Below are 13,704 nucleotides of genomic sequence, written 5' to 3'. Positions count from 1 at the left end.
AAATATAACAAATTCTGCTGAGAAAAAAAACCCCATTTGTCAGCTCTATAACATTCCAACTGTTTCTCCCTCCACTTGTAGGGGCGTTTTATCAGTGTTTAATGCCAAAGTTTGTATCTATAGTCCTTAAGGGCCTGGAACCTCCTGAGAATCTTCATGAGTTGTGGGTTCTGACCAAAAGACCTCAGATTTGACATGGCTCTCTCCATTCACACAAGGTCTCAGGTAATGCCGGTACCCAGTCACCACAAATCGTATTTTGAAAAGCAAGAGACTTCATTCAGCACGCAGCAGAATTCCCTGGGCAACTTAATTCAAACGCAAGATGTCAAACTCTGTATCAGGGCATATGAGGTAGAACACAGGATTTTTCATTTATATTTCTTCCGGAACTGAAAATTCTTAGACTTTAAGCATTAGGACAAGTTCGGGGTGTGCTGGATTCAGCTTTGGATAAGATATCAGTCCAAAGCACAAATGTACTTTGGCTTTACAAATTATGAAGTCTGGAATCTGAGATAAGTAATTTTAGAACTCTTAGGCATCGTTCCCAAGGTTACAAAATGAGCTTGGTAATGTGTGTTCCATTTCTCTTTCAGCATCGCTGTGACTATCAAGCAGATCACATATGTTCACCGCTGTTCACGTGTAAGCTACCTGCCGTCTTCGGTAATCATTTCCAGAGTCATCTGATCCAAGCCTCTGTCACCACCTTCTCCCTGATGCGCTGCCAGACCCACTTTTCCAGTCCTTGAAATATTCAAAGGGGATCACAGTACTACACTGTGAGGGAGTCCTGGAAGAGCACCAGGAAGCCTCAGATATTCAGAGTGGCCACAAGCATCCACTTAGGACAGGACATTAGAGAAGCAGGCTTCTTCACCTATGCCTGAGCTGGCTACTTCCCAGGTAAGGAACAATTTTTCAATGCCAATTTGTACCCAAGAAACCTGAGGTTCTTAAGAGATCATTTCTCTCTTCACATGTTCCTAGATGACTTGTTCTCATGGTTTGGTTTAGAGACTCCCTTGATACTGTGATGAAAGTCTCCCCATTTGACATTTGTATCACGTGTGACTTAGAAGATAAAAGAATGCTGCTGGTTTTGAGAACCTCAAAACAATGCAAGCGTCAAATGATACCCAAGATCTTTCAGTCCCTCTATTTCTTTCATCTATTCAACTCCTGGGCCCCAGCAGCCAGTAGAAAATATCATCTCATCTTCTACCCCCCGGCTCTCTCACTTTCAGCGTCTGACGTTATTCATAGGAAATTTCCATTGTGAGAGATCATAATTCAAAAGCACGGGAATGCACAATCCCCTGGAAAAATAAAAACGAGTAAATCAGGGTATGTGAAATGTGATCTACGGTATTCACACATGCACACTCATGTAAGACTTAAAAAAATCTTTATGGACTCAAAAGTATTTCTCATACAAAACTTGCTCTCAGCTGGTTTGAATGAGCATGACTCTATGCTTATAGATGGGAATGAGATGTTGGACAGCCTGGTAAATGTGAAGACCTTCAAAACGTGTTTTTTTTTTCTCCCCCCCTCGTACACATGCCGCGTACCTGTCTGCAACCAGTTTCAGACATCTCTTTCACCAGATTGGTTCCTGAAACTACAACATAAAACTTAACTCTTGAGTTAAAAAAAAAAGAATACATTAAAATTTGTTAATTAAATTACCCATTTAAGAGTAAATCCGTAAGATTCTTTACAATAAAGAATTGTCATAGTTCCTTACTGTTGCTAGTATGAGTTAGCCTAAATGTGTGGCTTAAAGCACTAAAAACTTTACCTTACAGTCCTGTAGGTCTTATTCCCAAGTAGGGTATCATGTGCTAATACTGGGCTGTTGACAAGACTATGTTCCTCCTGGAGTTCTAGGAGAGAATCAACTCACCTGCATGTGCAAATTAAAGAGACAACCTGAAATCCTTGATTCATGCCACTTTCCGTATCTGCCAAAAGAATATTGTGGCATACTCAAATCTACCTCATACTTACACAATTCTCATCTTCATGTACTCTGTTCTATCTTCGCTTTTTGCGGTTACATTGAGCCAATTATGTTATACAGGGAAATCTCCAACTCCTAAGTAATCGTTACAATCCATGTTGCTGTGTAAGATTATTTGCTAATGTGTTTCAGAGAGTAGGACGTAGATACTTTTGAAGGTGCATTATTTATCCCACTGCTATATCTGGAAAGATGCCTTGTTGATGGTATAAGAAATAAAGGAGTTAGAAGTCAGACCTGGAGGAAGTAGATGGCTCTAAAGGACATAGGGAAGGGAAAGCAAGGACTAAATGTTGAATACGAGCTATATCAAAAAAAAAAAATCTAAACTGTATAAAGGAAAACTACTTACTTCATAGTTTTTCCTATGTTCTATTATTATAAAATAAATGATAATTATACCCACGACAATACAAATAATATCAATATATGTAAATGGAAATTATTATAGTGGTTGTTTTTTAGTATTGGGTCATGAGACACTTTTCCACTTTCGGTAATTTGTAATGATTCTACCTTCATACTTTTTCACTGTTGTAGTGAATTGCTCTAGTCTAGTCTATCCTTGGGATGCCTAGGGCAGGCTCTTTAGTGGTCTCTTTGTATTCATGCTCATTCCTTTAATAGACCCTCTAAACATCATCCAAAACACCATCTCCCTGCTTATCTGCCTCCTTACCCACCTCTGCTTCTCCAGCCTCAGCTTCCTGCTGTCTATTTTCTGTGCTCCAGGCATTGAACTTGATGATCCCCACACATCAGCAGAGCACGCTGATCATTGCCCTACATTTCATGCTACCTGGAGTCTTGTGGGACCATATCTCGACAAGGAAAGAAACTGTTATGTCTAATGTTTCAAGTGAGTCCCAATAAATTACTGCTCTTAGTAAAGGTGTTAAATATCACACTATTTAAAAATAGACTTGTTTTAAAAAATAGATAATCTTTTCTCTTCTCTCCGACAAAAATGTGATGAGTCCTCTGCCTTGGATAACACCCCTTTTACTAACTACTACTCCTTATAACAGAGATCCTTTGTAATATGACCACAATAATCATTGGCTCAGATCTTTTAGAGCACAACAATGTGCCCTAGAAAGCAAGCATGGTAAATGTTGATGCCAGTAAAAACAATGACTAGAAACAGACACAGAAAAATCAGGAGTTTGTTATTGCACTGGCCTTGTGGGTAGTAATCGTTCCACTTTCAGAATACTTTTGAGTTTGATTCAGCCACCTTCTTTCAGGAAAATTCTTGCTGCTATTTACATTGAACCGGCAACATACTCAAAGGATGTTTGATACTCATATCAGTACGATGGAAGAGGATTTTCTTACATGTCTCCAGACAATTAGTATTTTATACAAAGACATTGTATGAATACTAACAAACACTAAATGATATAAATTTTATCCCCTCGTCCACAAAAGATAGGTCATAATGATGTCATAGACATGATTTTATTATTCTCTGTGGAATAATCTATCTGCCTAAAACTCTAAAGCCTGAAGACAAGCAAATCTTTGGGTTTTATCCCAGAAAATACAAGCCATCCACCAGGGTCACATGATCCCCCCAATCCAATATGGTACTGGGATGGTGAGCTGGTTCACTTTCTGCCTAGAGCAAAGGAAAATTTTTGCTCAGGAACAGAACACAATTTTTGTTGTTTTATATGCCATTATGTGACTAGAGTTGTAATTAAACAATAGCTAATAATAATTTCATTTAGTGAAAAAAACAGGTCTCTTGAACATTCTCGTTTGACAGTGCACCGCTTCTTCGATCTAAAATTTAAGGTTCAACATATTGTATGAATATTGAAGGATTTGGAATAAGAGCATTGTTTTATTTTCTTAAATGATACTGTTATGTGATGATGATGATGATGATGATGATGATGTTAGACCATAACCTATCTTTTATTTTAACCTCAGCATTTATCAATATTGTTTGATGAATTTATCAACAAAATAGGCCTGATGACCACAAACAGTATTTATGGAACCTTGAAATTGCTTCAAACCAGTGTCCACAGATTGATTTCACCAAGTTTTAAGAAAAATATTAGAGGTGTTACCTACCTCATTTAAGCAATATCTATTAAACAAATGAAAAACCAATGGAAATATAAAACAAAATGCACGGTAGTCCGTACTCTAAATCAACGAACATAATAAACAAAAAAGAAACAACACACACTCTGCTTCACATATATAATCACAATAATTTGATTATCATGTTATAGTTTCACAAATAATTACTAGAAATGATAAATGTTACATTTGCTTCATGTGAAGGCTTAGACATTGAGGTATGGCATCAATTTTAATTTTAAAAGGCAATACAATGTGCTATTCCATAAAAGCAATAGGTAAATCTTGTAAAATATAGAGAGATTTTAAAAACTCTTTTTTAAAAATGGGAACTTTTAAAAAACATGCCTCAATCTTGCCCTTCGTTTTAATGCAGAGATTACTGGGTTGGGAAAAGTTCTACCACACAAGTCAATGAGTTGCAATGCAGGAGAAGTAAGGATAATGATACGGTTTATTGGGCTCTATTAAAACAGCAGGTGTTTAATAACAGCAATTTGGTGATGATGCTTTTGGGAGTGGCTCTTCCTCAGGGAAAACTCATAGGCAACTGCTTTCACAATATTGACGCCAAAGTCCATTGATAATATTTTAGAGAGGATTTTTTTTAAAAAAAATAATATCCATGAAGAAACAAAAAATTAAAATTCTTGATTGGTAATTTTAAATATTTTATATGTAAAACAACATGTCATAATACAGGTTTTACATTTCAAAAAGATCTTCACTAATAAACATAAAAGAAGATATTTTACCTTGTATCAACTCTACTGGTTAAAAACAATAGTAATAATGCTAGCAGCAAACCACTGAACTGAGAATAGGACCCCTGTTGGAGAATTAGAGAAAAGACTGAAAGAGCTGAAGGGGCTTGCCACCCCATAAGAACAATAATGCCAACCAACCAGAGCTTCTAGGGACTAAACCATTACCCAAAGACTATACATAGACTGACCCTGGGCTCCAACTGCATAGGTAGCAGAGAATAGCCTAGGAGGGGCAACAGTGGAAGAGGAAGAAGCCCTTTTTCCTGCCAAGGTTGGACCCCCAGTTTAGGGGATTGTTGGGGGTATAAGGGGGTGGATGGGGAGAGGAACACCCACATAGAAGGTGAGGGGAAGGGGTTAGGGGGCTGATGGACAGGAAACTGGAAAAGTGAATACATTTGAAATGTAAATAAGAAATACCCAATTTAATAAAAATGGAAAAAAATAAATTTAAAAAATTAAAAAATAAAGAGTATATAATTTAAAAGTTTATCAAATTGTATATATAATTAGTAAATCTTATTGTGTTAAAGTTATATTTGAGTAATCTCAGGAGAAACTTCCCAAATCTAATCTAATATAATATAATGCCTTTTAGAATCTCAAAGCAAACAGAGGCTACAGAGTGAGACCATGTCTCAAAACCCCAAATTAATAAATTTATATTGTGATGGTTTGCATATGCTTGGCCCAGGGAGTGGCATTATTAAAAGGTGAGGCCTTGTTGGAGGAAGTGTATCACTGTGGGGTGGGCTTGGAGACCCTCTTCCTAGCTGCCTGAGGATGCTCAGTCTGTTCCTTTCTTCCTTCAGGTGAAGATGTAGAACTCAGCTCCTCCTGCACCATGCCTGCCTGGATACTGTGATGCTGCCATGCTCCTCCCTTAATGATAATGGACTGAACCTCTGATCCTACCTGGAAACCTGTCTCAGCTTCCTGCCACCATGCCTTCCCCACCATTCAAATAGAGACCTGAAATTGACCCACCCAAAGTTGAGTTCAACAGGTGTTTGATCACAGCAATGAGTTGCAGGTATGTAAAAATCCAAGAATTTCAGAATCATGGAAGTTTACATCAAGTTTCTGTAAAACTCTTTTGATCAGACCCAATGTGACCAACTGCCACATGTTCCTGCTGCCATGATTTTTCTGGCATGATAGACTGAATTTCTTCAAGCCATGAACCAAAGCAAATCATCCCTTTCTCCCTTCCTTCCTCCCTTAAGTTTCTTTCATTGTGTATTTGGTCACAACAATAAGAAAACTAACTGATAAAAAAAGCAATAGTAATAAAAAATTAGTAGCAATTTTAGAAAATAAATTTAAAAGATTAACAACTCGTATGTGATTGCATTTATTCATTTGATAACTATCCTAACCACATTTTCAATTCACAATCACAAGATGACTTTAAAGTTAGGAAAATAAAAGTACAAATACGCACACGTACATATATATTGCTGAGACTCAGCCTCAGGGTCTCATGGAATCTAGGCAAGAGCTTTGCCACTCTCATATTTGTTTAAAAATAAGTTGAAGTTTCAAAATAATTTAGTTATAAGAATCAAGCTTAATGAAAGAAGTAATAACTGGCCCTTGCTCAAATAGCAAGGAGATAACATAGCATGTATTTCAGTGCATTCCCTTCTGACTCCATTTCCTCCCTGCTAAGGATCATTATGCTGTGTGGTCTCCCATCATGAAGAAAATATGGCAAATGGCATTTTTATGTAACATTTTATTGTACTTATTTAATGTCCATATTACAGTGTATTCTGCCAACCTGGCCCTGGGTGTGTTTTAATTTGCCCTATCTCTGTCACCTCATTCATCTACCTGGTCTTGACTGCATTTAAGATCCAAACTCTAGATAATGCAGCCTGAATTTAAGATTACTTTGAAAATATTTTACTTCTTTTGAAAAAATAAAACAAATAAGATTATTCTGAGTGAGTTAACAGAGACTCAGAAAGACAATCATTGTATGTACTCATTTACACGGAGATATTAGTCATAAAGTACAGGATGACTGTGTTACAACCCACAGAGGCAAAGAAACCGAGTAACAGGGAAGGCCCAAGTCAGGATGTCAATTTTTTTTCAACAGATGTGATTGTTGTCTCAGAGGCTTACTGCTGAATAATCTCACCCTTTCTACTTCTTTTCGTACTCAGGTTGGCTGGCCCAAATCAACTCTTCTGGCTCAAACTCCTATCTAAGCTGACTGATTCAATCCATCTTCTCTTGGCTTCTGACTGAATTTCTATGCTTGGCAACAAACTAGTGTTGGCATTATGTTCTAATCTTCTGGCTCCTTCTTCTCTGGCTTGTCTTTACTGTGTCTAGCTTGTTCTTTCTGCAACCTCTGTCCTGGTGAAACTTCCTCTTCCTCCCCTCTCCCCTCTCCCCTCTCCCCTCTCTCCCCTCTCCCCTCTGTCTCCCTCTCCCCTCTCCCCTCTTTCTCCCTCTCCCCTCTCTCTACCTCTCTCTCACAAGTTGCCTCTCTCTCCTTTCAGTTCTACTAAAAATTTGGCATATCCATCCCTGATTCATTCTGTCATATCTTACTCCGATTAGTCACTTTGTCTGCCCCTAAATTAGAAGTCACCTTCAAACATGGCTTCCTTCTACAAACTAACTGTACATTCACTGATTGGGATTAAGGGTGTATACTAATGGTATGTTGTATTCCAGCTAGAGTGATTAAAGGTGTGAGGCACGTCTGCAAATCAACCAGACCACACAGATCTAGAAGGTGGAATCCCTTGACTGCGTCCATGTTCCTGGATTAAAATTCTCCTACGGGGGGCACTTGAATCTCTCTGAGATGGGAAAATAGATTAAACATCAGCATTAGATGGAGGGAGGGGCCTGGATGGGGTAGTGTAAGCAGTCCACTCACACACATGTCTTGGGGGCCTAGGACCAGCGAGGTGGAAGAAGCTGAGGTGTAAAGTAAGCTGTTAGTGGGATCAGCAGTCCCAACTCTCCCGGACCCCTGAGATCTCCCAGACACTGGGGCACCAACCAGGTAATTTCTTTTATATATATTCTTTTCTTTTATTGGATATTTTCTTTATTTACATTTCAAATGTTATCCCCTTTCCCGGTTTCTTCTCTAGAAACCCGCTAGTCTGTCACCTCTTCCCCTGCTTCTATGAGGGTGCTCCCACCCATCGACTCGCTCTTGCCTCCCTGTCCTGTCATTCCCCTAGACTGGTCTCTCCTCCCATTGATTCTCAACAAGGCCATCCTCTGCCCACCTATACAGCTGGAGCCATGGGTTTCTCCACGTGTACTCTTTGGTTGGTGGTTTACTCCCTGGGAGTTCTGGGGGGTCTGTTTTGTGGATACTGTTGTTCTTCCTATGGGGTTGCAAACCACTTCAGTTCCTTCAGTCCTTTCTCTAACTCCTCCATTGGGGACCCAGTTCTCTCAGTCCAAGGGTGGGCTGTGAGCATCTGCCTCTGTATTTGTCAAGCTCTAGCAGATTCTCTTAGGAGACAGCTATATTAGGCTCCTGTCAGCATACACTTCTTGGCATCTGCAATAGTGTCTGGGTTTGGTGACTGTATATGGGATCCCCAGGTGGGGCAGTCTCTGGATGGCCTTTCTCTCAGTGTCTGCTCCACACTTTGTCTCTGTATTTCCTCCTGTGAGTATTTTGTTCCCCCTTTTAAGAAGGACTGAAGCATCCACGCTTCGGTTTCTTCTTGAGCTTCATGTGGTCTGTGAATTGTATCTTGGGTATTATGAGCTTTGGGACTAATACTCACTTACCAGTGACAGCGTATCATGTGTATTCTCTTGTGACTGGGTTATCTTACTCAGGATGATATTTTTAAATTCCATCCATTTGCCTAAGAATTTCATGAAGTCATTGATTTTAATAACTGAGCAGTATTCCATTGTGTAGATGTACCACATTTTCTGTCCATTCCTCTGTTGAAGGGCATCTGAGTTCTTTCCAACTTCTGTTGGAAATAAGGCTGTTATGAACATAGTGGAGCATGAGTCCTTGTTATATGTTATAGCATCTTTTAGGCATATGCCTCGGAGTGATCTAGCTAGGTCCTCAGGTAGTGTCCAATTTTCTGAGTAACTAACAGGCTGATCTCCAGAATGGTAATACCAGTTTGCAAACCCATCATTAATGGAAAGTTTTCCTCTTTTTCTACATTCTTGCCAGCATGTGCTGTCACCTGAGTTTTTGATCTTAGCCATTCTGACTGGTGGAATCTCAGGGTTGTTTTGATGTACATTTCCCTGAAGACTAAGGATGTTGAACATTTCTTTATCTGCTTTGAAGCCATTCAGTATTCCTCAGTTGAGAATTCTTTGGTTACCTCTATACCTCATTTTTAACAGGGTTATTTGATTCTCTGGAGTAGCCCTCTATCGGATGTAGGGTTGGTAAAGATCTTTTCCCAATCAATCTGTTGGTTGCCATTTTGTAGTGATTGATGTGGGAGAGAGAGGTCAGTCCACTGTGGGTTCAGTCACCCCTGGGTTTGTTGCCCTGGTTTCTATAAGAAAGCAGGCTGAGCAAGCCCTAGGGAACAAACCAGTAAGCAGCACTCTTCTGTAGTCTGTTTATCAGCTTCTGCCTACATGTTCCTGCCCTCCTCGAGTTCCTTTCCTAATTTCCTTAGCTTTTGCTTTTCTAGTTTTGGTTTCATGACAGCAATAGTACATAATTAAGACACAGAGTCTTAATAATGTTTTTTATCATTAGTGATTGAGAATATAGTTAATAATATATGAAGAAATAAGGTCAGTATGTAAAATAATAGAGCTTTCTTCTCCTCTCTGTCTAGGTGATAAAGCTGCCTACCATTGTAAATACAAATTAAGAGTTTAATTAAAATTGAAGACTAAGATCCGTATGTTCTTGAGCTCAATAAAAGGGAAATAAGTATTTATGCATATATTATAAAATGAATATATAATCAAAATAAAACTTTAATGAGACAAATTTTAATAAGTAAAAAGAGTAAAATTGCTCATATCTTGACCAAAAGTTCCAGTGAAACCCCAGAAACAATTGCTGCTGTTTACAGCTATGATCTTACAACTTTCATTTATGCTTTTATAATATACAAATATGTAATTTGTATATTCTATTTTATTATATAGTATATATCACAGTATACAGTATATTTTACAATATGCTGTATAGTGTATTGTATTACCATTTTATGCATCAATTTATGCAAAATGATTAATCTTACAATATGTATGTACATAAACATATGTGTATATACACCAAGAATAGCACACATACAATGAGAATTAATTGAAGGCAGATATCTTTCTACATCCTATTTTAGAACACAAAAGCTTTATTTCTGTAGATTCTGAATGGTTTCATTACATTAAATTTGATAGCTCTTCCTCTTATTTATCATTACGTGTTATCACACATTAATATTTTAATTGCAAATAAAATTTTCAGGCTGTGTAATAATAATTCAAACCTTTGCTCTCTGTGACTTCTAGATAAAATTAGAATATTTAGCAACAATGATAACTTTAGCTCCTTTTCCTAGTTTTAATGCTTATTTCTCTCTTATCTAATTATGCTGACTAATAGGTAAACACGCCATTAATGTAGGAGAAAATTTTGTCTTCTTTTCTAGTTTTCATACATATGTCTCTTTTCCTAGTCACATTTGATAATGTTTTAGGAAAACTATGAATGTGCCCCTTCAGAGTCTCAAAAAGCTGCTTTTCAATCTGAGCTCAACACTGGACAGGAGAGGATATCCTTTGGGCTGCTTCCACATACACCTAGCTGCTTTTTGGCCCATGCTGCTGCTGTATGTTGTGTGTGTGTGTGTGTGTGTGTGTGTGTGTGTGTGTGTGTGCTGTGTATTGTGTACTGTGTGCTTCTCCTCTCTGCTACAGCCGTCACCTAGTCCCACTGCTGCTGGGACTGACACAGGAAACACTAAGCCTCTTCTGCCACAGAAGTTGTAGTGTTAGAGCTAATCCTGGAAATCACTGAAGTGTGAGAAGAAACATTCTACACACTTCATTCTCAGCACCTTCCCATTGCAGAGTAACTGTAGACGGGCACCTCACCCTGCCCCAGATTTATCACATGCATTAAAACTGTCAGATCTCACTTCCTTCACTTGGCCCTCAGAGGAAGATATTGCCAATGGCTTGCACCATGGCAACAACAATTGATTAGGCTGAAGAAGCAGGTATAGAGAAACTTCACTGCTTGTCACAACTGTAAGCAAAGATACTGGAGTCTAGTAAAGCGACACACAAAGATGTATCTTGAGGAGAAGGCACCTATATGGAAAGCTTCTATAGCATAGGTCAGCTTAATAAACTGGTTTAGACAACAGTCTACAGTATGTGTGGATATCAACAAAAGGAATGTTAAACAAGGAAGGTAGCTGGCCATGATGCTTCACATATGTAGCATTTGGAAAGGAGAGGGAGGAGGATTTCCATGAGTTCAAGTACACCCTGGTCTACTTGAATGCCAAGCTGCCCTGGAGTGAGAACCTGCCTCTAACAGAAAAATAGAAGAGTAGCACAGTGCCTCCAAAGGAATACAACACTCTCTAGCACCCGATAGCTAAAAGAAGACTGGATCTGCTCACAAGGTGAGAATGGCCTCCCATGCTTATGGATTGGCAGGATTAACATAATAAAAAGGGTTATCTTACCAAAAGCAATCTACAGATTCAATACAATATCCATAAAAATTTCAACTCAATTTTTCACAGAGATACAAAGAGCAATTCTCAAATTCATCTGGAATCATAAAAAAAATCTGAATTGCAAAAAAGTATTTTTAACAATAAGAGAACTTTTAGGGGAATCACCATCCCAACCTGAAGCTGTACTATAGAGCAATGGGGATAAAAAAATTTGGTCAAAAAAGCTTCACAAGTTAGCATTCACCTTCTATCACCTCCAGTAGACAAATTATACATTTTCTACTACAATAAGTCCTTTAATCATTTTTAGTGGCATTTCTTTATCTGCTTGAGATGAGACCTCATTATGTTGCTCAGACTTGTCCCAAAATGAATCGAAGCCTCAGCTTCCTATGTAGCTGTGACTGCAAGAAGTTCTTTTGGTTTTTAAGTGATAAATTATTGATGTGAATGCATGGCAATTATAAATCAGTCAAGTAATAAGAATTTTTAAAAAAAATTATCCCCTAGTCTTCCCTATTCTGTGATTACTAAAATATAACCAATGTTGATTTGGTGGGTGCTTACTCAGAGCTTTTTAGCAAAAGAACACAACTAATTAATGCAATTAATATTTTATTACATCTTGTTCTCTGATTTTAGGTATATATTTTAGACACTGTCACAATTCTACTACAGTTTGATCATTTCTTTTCCAAAATTTAGATGGTATCAGTTAAGAACTGGGGACTTTGACATTGATCAGAGCACGAAAAATCCACCCCTTGAATGGAATTGGATGCTTTTTTTCTCAAAGGATTTGACAGAAGGAGCAAGTCCTGTTTTATCGGTCTGCCTTCCTCCATGTGAGCCCATGGCAAAAAAGCCCTCGCCATATGCTACCAACTTGGTTTGGGATTTCTTGCCAGCTGGAGCAAGGAAAAGAAAACACCTGTTCTTTATGAGTTATCTGCTCAAAGGCATCTTGTTATAAGAACACAAAATAGGCTATTGTGATATCTCTGTCAGCTCTCAATATATATGGCCTCATCATTATTTTTAATGGATGGAGATATTTTATGATAAAGCTATATACATGATTTATTAATGTGTTTGAGTTTATTCTAGTTTTGTCATTGTAGATCTTATATTTTTAGTACACATGCCAGTATTTCTTATGGGCAGATTCCAGAAATTGGAGCCTAAATTCAAAGTATTAAATTTTTTAAAAATTCTGATTGACTATGTCAATTGAAATCAATGTATTTTGATGGCATTTCAATTTCCAGTGTACCAAATAACTGAGTCTATGTGGTACTGATGAATATTACTACTGTGACCATACCATGTGTGTGTGTGTGTGTGTGTGTGTGTGTGTGTGTGTGTGTGTGTGTGTGTGGTACCTGTGCAGACCAGAGCTGATGTTAAATGACTTCTTCTATTGCTCTCCATCTTATCTGATTGTGACAATGTTTGTCACTGAACCTGAAACTCAATGATTAGGTAGGGTATGTAGCCAGGCCCAGGGCTCCTCCTGATTTGAATCCCCAGTATTTGGATTACAGAACCAGGTCATGATTCCCTGCTTATTATGTGAGTGTTTGCATAGCAAATACTTCATTAACTGAACCAATTTCCTATCCCTCATTTATCTTCTAAAATTTTCTTGGTGGTCAATAACAAATTGTGTATCTTTATTGCTTAAATTTGAATTTTGAAATTATTAATACTTTTGAGCACATTTTTATATTTTTAAAGACCATTTGAATTCCACTTTCTATCTATTAATCATTCCTATTTGTCTATTTTCAGTGAAGTTGTTTTCTGCTGAGTATTGCTAAATGCTTTTCACAAAGTATAGATATTGTTCTTTGTTGTAGGTTAAAATGTTTTTCTTTCTAGATTGTCTTTTTTCTTTATTCTGCCCATACCATTTTTTAAGAAAAAAATCATTTTTTAAAATTTTTGTTTACAGCTGAAGAAAAGAGGTTTGTTTACAGCCCAGAAAAGAGCACACCAACTGGTAATTCAATACTAAATGATTAGTCCTGAAAACATACCTATAGGTAACATGCAGACTGAGTAGGTAACAATTAGGAATATACATGTATACACCTATAAAATATATGCATGTAACAATAGTTAATGAAAA

At 37.7% G+C, this 13,704-nt stretch overlaps 1 long non-coding RNA gene across 7 annotated transcripts in view; it reads left to right on the top strand.

Moving 5' to 3' along the window:
• The first annotated feature begins 567 nt into the window (after window positions 1-567).
• The window catches only part of LOC108350373 (uncharacterized), a 30,963-nt gene continuing 17,826 nt past the window's right edge, over window positions 568-13,704 (top strand). For 3 of the 7 annotated variants that reach the window (XR_010064794.1, XR_005502156.2, XR_005502154.2), the window contains exons 1-3: window positions 588-909; window positions 5,706-5,926; window positions 7,817-7,924. This is a non-coding gene — a long non-coding RNA (uncharacterized LOC108350373). Of the gene's footprint in view, window positions 910-5,705; window positions 5,927-7,816; window positions 7,925-13,704 lie in introns of all 7 variants that reach the window. The other 4 variants (XR_010064795.1, XR_005502150.2, XR_005502153.2 and 1 more) reach the window with 3 other exon arrangements.

Source organism: Rattus norvegicus, chromosome 3 (assembly GCF_036323735.1).
Source record: "Rattus norvegicus strain BN/NHsdMcwi chromosome 3, GRCr8, whole genome shotgun sequence".
Classification (NCBI taxonomy): Eukaryota; Metazoa; Chordata; class Mammalia; order Rodentia; family Muridae; genus Rattus; species Rattus norvegicus.
The sequence above is the reverse complement of the archived record's forward strand: the minus strand, read 5'-3'. Positions and strand labels throughout refer to the sequence as shown.